This window comes from Triturus cristatus, chromosome 7 (assembly GCF_964204655.1).
Source record: "Triturus cristatus chromosome 7, aTriCri1.1, whole genome shotgun sequence".
NCBI lineage: Eukaryota > Metazoa > Chordata > Amphibia > Caudata > Salamandridae > Triturus > Triturus cristatus.
The window spans coordinates 76901309-76907678 of NC_140590.1; the positions used below are offsets into that span (position 1 = coordinate 76901309).

Here is a 6370-nt window from a genome sequence, read left to right on the forward strand (position 1 = left end):
GTAATGATGGATGGAGCACTGAAACTTTTCAGACACTCACCCCCAGTCACAGATCTGGGTTGAATCCATCATAATTCTTTAGCTAACTTTGCCACCTCAGTTCAGACCCAGCTATTTGCAAATCATTCTTAAACCTGTGCCTCATGGGAACAGTCCAGCCCAAACTGCCAAGCTAGGTTGAATCCAGTAGCAAATTGAGCAAGGGAACCACGTCTGGGCATATCCTGCCAACTTAGGGCGAACAAAGCAAACACAGATGGAGTCTGGCTGATGAAGGATGAAAGCCTGAAACCAGTCCTAGAATGCTTGTTTCCAGTCCAGGGAGGACCTAAGCTGGCAGTTCGGGCTGGACTGTTCCCATTGAGCTCAGGGTCAAGACTGATTTGAATATGGCTGGTTTCAAACTGTAACGCCATGGTGATAAATATAAACAATGGATTTAGTCCCAGATCTCTGTACTGGGGGGAGTGTATGACATTGTTCTGCATTCTGTCCATCAATTGTTCTATTTTCATTGGTCACCCCGAGTGGGGCGGGTATTGCCATACATGGGTCCCGTGTTCTCCATGCAACTGGAGTCAAGCTAGTCTGGCTGATGGGGGCTGAAAGCCTGAAACCAGTCCTAGAATGTTTGTTTCCAGTCCAGGAAGGACCTGGCCTGGCAGTTGAGTCTGGACTGTTTCCATTAGGCGCAGTGTCAAGACTGATTTGTATATGGCTGAGTCCTAACTGGAATGGCATGATGAGCTAAAAAACAATGGCTTTAGGCCCAGATCTCTGTACTGGGGTGAAAGTATGGCATTCTTCTGCATTCTGTCCATCAATTGTTCTTTTTGCATTTGTCACCAATATTCTTTTCCCAAACAGGATTTCATAATGGGTTTGGCCTCCCAAAGACTTTCTTGGCATGTTCTTAAGTTCCCTCTGGACCCAATATAGGTGATTGACCCATGTACCTCAGGTGCCTAGTAACCTTCCTGTTAAGGATTGCTTTATGTCCCGTTTTTTTCTCTCCACCACTGAATTTCCCTTGGGAAAGTAGGGAGAGGAGTACCACAAGGCCACGCCCATGCCTTCCATGGCTTCCTCGTAAACCCTAGAGCTAAACGCAGGACCATAGTTGGAATGTAAGGTGCCCATTGCGTATGTCCCGATGAAGACTCCCAAACCCTTTATAGAATTTCACCCGTCAGCTGAGCACTGGGGCCAAACCCACAGGAATCTAGAGCATGAATCCACTACCATCAAGATGTACTTATAAGCCCTGTCTGAATTGAAGGGACCACAGTTGTCCAAATAGACACATGCGAGAGGTCTGTCTGAAATCAGTAATGGTGTTTGTGGTGACTTGTGAATGGTGGAACTCTTCATCTACTGGCAAATATGGCACGTCAGGACATAGTCCTTTGTTTTGCCAGCCCAACCATCAGTAATGCTGCTTCAATAATGACATTGTTGCAGTGACTCCTGCATGTGCTGAGCCCAGACCCTCGTCGTGTGCAGCTAGTGTTGCACATAATATGTGATCTTTGGTTTGGTATTACTCTATCCCCCACTCCTGGAATCTGAGCATACGGTGTGTAATGCACATCTAACTTGTCGGAAGCCTTTTGGCAGGACAGGTGAGCCGTTCTTTGAAGCATCGATAGCTACTATTATATCTCTCTCTATTCTTGTGTGTGAACGAGTGATTACTTAAATGGCAGCAGCGGCTTCATTAGCCAGTGAATTCCCTTCAACGTGTATACCACCACGCTGATGACTCAAGGTGTGAATAACTTGAGCCTTTGGCAGGCCTACTTTCAGCTTTGACACTTGTTCCCTCAACAATTTGTGTTTTATCGTGCCACCCTTGGCGTCTCTAAATCCATTCTGGCCCCAGTGGTGAAAATATTAAATGTAAGATTGCACACAGTAAAATGAATCGCACACAATCAGTGTGGGGAATTCCCGATCCGTATACTGTAGTGCTAGTATCAGGGCTTTAAGTTCTGCTAGCCGCGTGGTTCAATTTCATAGAGATTGCGTAGTCGTATTGCTTGGGCGGAACATAAACTCAAGCGCTATACTGCTGTTTGCTTCCTATGGCAGATTGCACTAAATCGTCAGTATAAATGATGTATTCGCACTGATCTAGAGGCAATCAAGTTGCAGTTCCACTCGTCATTACTAGATGTCCCTCACAAGTCAAATGCAAAAGCTTCATGAAAGGGTTTCAATGCTTTTGCATTTGACTCGTGAGTAACATCTAGTAACGACTAGTGGAACTGCAGCTTGACATAATAATAATTTCAATGCTTTTGCATTTGACTGGTAAGGGACATCTAGTAAGGACTAGTTGAACTGCAGCTCTTTGTAGAATTATTTTGATATTGGACACTATAATATTCACTGCCCACTGCTAATCTCGTCCCATAATGCTTTGCAGGGCCTTTGATTGGGATTGTATGTTTGCCCATAACTGTGCTTGGGGTGGTCCTAGGAGGAAGGGACCACCACTGAATCGTTCACCAGCATGATATGCTCTTTGTGTTCAAGGCATCTGCTTGTTCCTCCCCCTAGGTTAGGGGGAACCTCAAAATCATCACCTCCCTCATTGCCTAATATTTTCATTCACATTTCACTTTTGTGAATTGGTTATATGCTTTTTAGCATGTAAAATTGTTTTTTCAAAGCATTTGTGGGTATTGTTGATATTGCTGCTGCGCTACGTGTTGTAGCACAGTTTTTCCACTGTGCTACGTGCATTTTGCGCAGTAGTGCAAACTACGCATGCTCCGTGAGCGTAGTACTAGTGCTAACGTGCATGTGCTCACTCCCCTCAACATTGTAACAGAGGTGTATACATAATTTGGGATACTTAATTTATCAGAAAGTCCCTAGTAGAGTGCACCACCTTTGCCCTGGGCCTTTAATTTAGTTGCTATTAGTGGGCCTGCAGCACTGATTGTGCCACCTACACCTTTTTCAGGTCTGCCACTGTACAGCTATATGCGCTGTTTTACTGCATTGTTGACTTTAGAAACCTTTTTTGCCAAGCCTTAAACTCACTTTTTATTAAAACTAAGTCTAACTCTGGGCATAGTACTACAAAGTGGCTGTTTTAGTGTTCAACCTTTCTGCCTGTTTGTGGATTGACTGTCTGGCTTGAGAGTGATAGGGGCTGGGGTGGAACCAGAAGTCTGGGTGGGTCAGCACTATGCTGAATAGGACGATGTGCATTTGGAGTGGTGGGAGGAGTAGCACCTGGGCCTGAATAGGGCTGTGCCTGACTTCCACTATGCTGGCTCCACCCCCTGTGGTGCGTCTGATAACCCTGGCCCACACTAACAAAGGAAGAAGTTGTTCACTGGCAGAGTGCCCCCAGAACTGGTTTGGACTGGGTTCAGGACCTCTTACACCTAGAGAACAAAGACTTTTGAGGTATAAATATGAGAGCTGAAACCCCAGAATTTTAGATCATCCTGGAATTCAAGAGGAACCTTTGCAGAGGAGAAGAGCTGGAGAAACTGAACAGAACTGCCCTGTCTGTGTGTTCTGGGGCTAACCTGCAGTTGCTATTCTGCCAAGGAAAAGAGAAAGACTTTGCTGTGTGCTGTGTCCCCTGCTTGAAGGAGATCTCCAAGGGCCTGAGGAGAGCTTGCCTGGGGTCAAACCATACCTTGTTTGACCTTGAAGACTTTGTATATTTTTACTAGATTATTTATGATCCCTGTATCAGGCCTGCAGTCAGATGATCAACATTGGGATGTGTTTCCTCACATCATCTCCCTCACTGTTCTGAGAGAACCACATCTTAAACAGTTTATATAGACAATCAGAGTGCTGGGGTTTTTGTTTCTTATTCAAAAAATCCACAGACAGGAACAAGGCTCTTCACTTTACAAGTAACCATCCTAGGTGTCTGAAGCAAAATTTACCCTTTGGGCAATTTTTGAGAATCCACCGCAACTGCCACTATAAAGATGAATATTTTCTCCATGCTAGTAATCTAGTGAGTAGATTAGCAGATCGAGGGTACCCTAAAATACTACTGAAGAATGCCATGAAGAGGCGGACACCACAGGAATCTTCGTTACAAAAGAAATCGCCAACATCCAGCGACAAAATGGTTTGGGTCACCACGTTTTGCCAAAATTCAAATTGCTTTAAGAAGATTATCCATCAAAATTGGCATTTGATTAAACATTTGAATCAATCATTTGCGGAAGGCCCTCTATTTGCATTTAAAAAAGAAAAAAACATCGAAAGTCATGTGGTTCGAGCGATGTTACCAAAAGTGAATATACCAACACTCAGAAACTGTGTAGGATTGGGACCAGTGACGGGACATCATAAATGTGGATCCTGCACTTGTTGCGAGCAGACAATAGAAGGCTTGTTGTTTACTCATAATGGGGTTCATTGGAAACATGATACGTTTACCAATTGTAAATCAACATTTGTGGTATATGGAGTCTTGTGCCCTTGTCCCAAATTATATGTGGGTAGAACAAATCAGGAAATTCATCAGAGAATCACCCAACATAAGTCGAGAATTAAACGAAATGTGGAAACTGCGCCACTTGTCAACCACTGGAAGTCCAAGGGTCACACTGAGAGAGACCACAAATGGACTGTGATTGCCAAAGTCGAACCAGACACCAGAGGAGGTGATTTGAACCAAAGACTTAATCAGCGCGAGTCAATCCTCATTTTGAAATTCAACACCACATTGAATGGTTTGAATGAACTTTCGGAATTATATAAACTGTAAAGTGTGACTGTGTTCACACTTGCTATTGAAGATGGCAGTGGATCTGTAATGGACAATCGATGCTGGATACTAAATGGCAACAATTCTGAAGTGAGTGGGTAAGTATGGCCACTGATTTCCTGCTCCTGATACATTCTATCAGGGCGGTTTATTATTTGCATTATTATTTTCAAGTTTCTTAAAAAAAAAAATTGTCCTGTTTTTATTGGATTTTTTAAGTTTAATAACGATCATTCAACAAAACATAACGGATAAAGATATAATATCTGTCAAAAGATTTTGAGGATTAATAAAGTTTATGAGTGAACTGAAATGATAAGACTAGACTACAACTCCCAGAGATACCATTTCCCAAGATGCTGCGGGCAATGTCTTTTAACAAGGAAGTCCTTCTTTGATGTTCACAACGGAGCTCCAAAGCCGTAGAGTGAACGAGAACAGTGTCCGTATGAACAAGTGGATTTCTTGTGACAAGGTATGCTTCTCGCATGGCACAGCTTGTGATTGAATTAGCATCTAATCATTAAAACAGAGCCTTTTTGTTCACAAAAAGCATTATAATTCTGTTTTTTAGAACCAGTGGATGAAAAATTGTATCCTGAGCCTCGCGCTCCATAGAAAAAACATACTGAGTTTCGGATAATCAGATTCCGACCTCGCGTCCCGTTTGACAACAGCCAAAAAGGTAATGGAGATTTTGCACTTCCTCTCTGAGCTAAGCTCAGATGCTTTGGCAGATAGTAACGATGTCGTTAATTTATCCCTACAGTTCCGCAACTGAAATCGATGCGGTTGGAACCACTTTTAAGAAACTGGGACTTTAAACCACACATTTTTTTACTCGTAAGTGAAGTCTTTCTGAGCATCTGTTCTCCAGTCCTTCCTTGTTTCCTTAAACAGTGTATCAAGACGATTTTAGTTGGGACAAAAAACGATTTTCTTTATTTATTTATATTTTTTTGATTTTGCAGACAGCTGTGTCGCTTTACCATTTTCCAGTTTGTTGTCATTGAGGTGTTTTCCGCTTTAAGAGGTAAGCTGACAGGCATGGGTAGTGTTTTTACAGCCGGTTTTTGGTAAACAGAAGTTATGGATTGTCAGCTAACAAGAATGTGTTGTTTGTTTTTCACAGTTATTTTGGTCCTGAAGAGAGCCCTTTAAAAAGCGGGCTCGAAACACGTCGACTTTGCATTTTGTTCACCAGACAATCTTAGGGCAAATATCTTTAGTTGCTTTTGTGCACTGTGATTTGTATTCATGAAATTAAAAAGATGTGATATCCTTGTTTGTGCACAATAAAGGATTAAGGCTTATAACAGGTGATGTCTGGTTGTCTGACATTAGATTTTGACTTAAATGAGTAGTTAAGTCAGGGAGTGTTAGCTATTGTTGAGGTGTGGGTGTAGTTGAGTATGGGTTACAAATGCGGTTTGAATGTGATATGTAAGTAGAAAGTAAGATTGAGAGAGAGAGTGTAGTTAATTTGGAATATGTCTGTTTGTTATTTAATATGTTCTATTCAATTTGTGTGGTATCTAAAAAATGAAATAATTTTGAACCCCAAAATGTAGAATTGTTTAAATAAATTCAAATTAAGCAAATGAGTGCTTTTGG

The 6370-nt window shown here is 42.2% G+C and overlaps 1 long non-coding RNA gene across 1 annotated transcript; it reads left to right on the forward strand.

Moving 5' to 3' along the window:
• The first annotated feature begins 5171 nt into the window (after positions 1-5171).
• LOC146808859 (uncharacterized) lies at positions 5172-5582 on the forward strand. Its single transcript, XR_014965495.1, has 3 exons — positions 5172-5231; positions 5331-5441; positions 5526-5582. It is a non-coding gene; the product is annotated as an uncharacterized LOC146808859 (long non-coding RNA).
• The last annotated feature ends 788 nt before the right edge of the window (positions 5583-6370 follow it).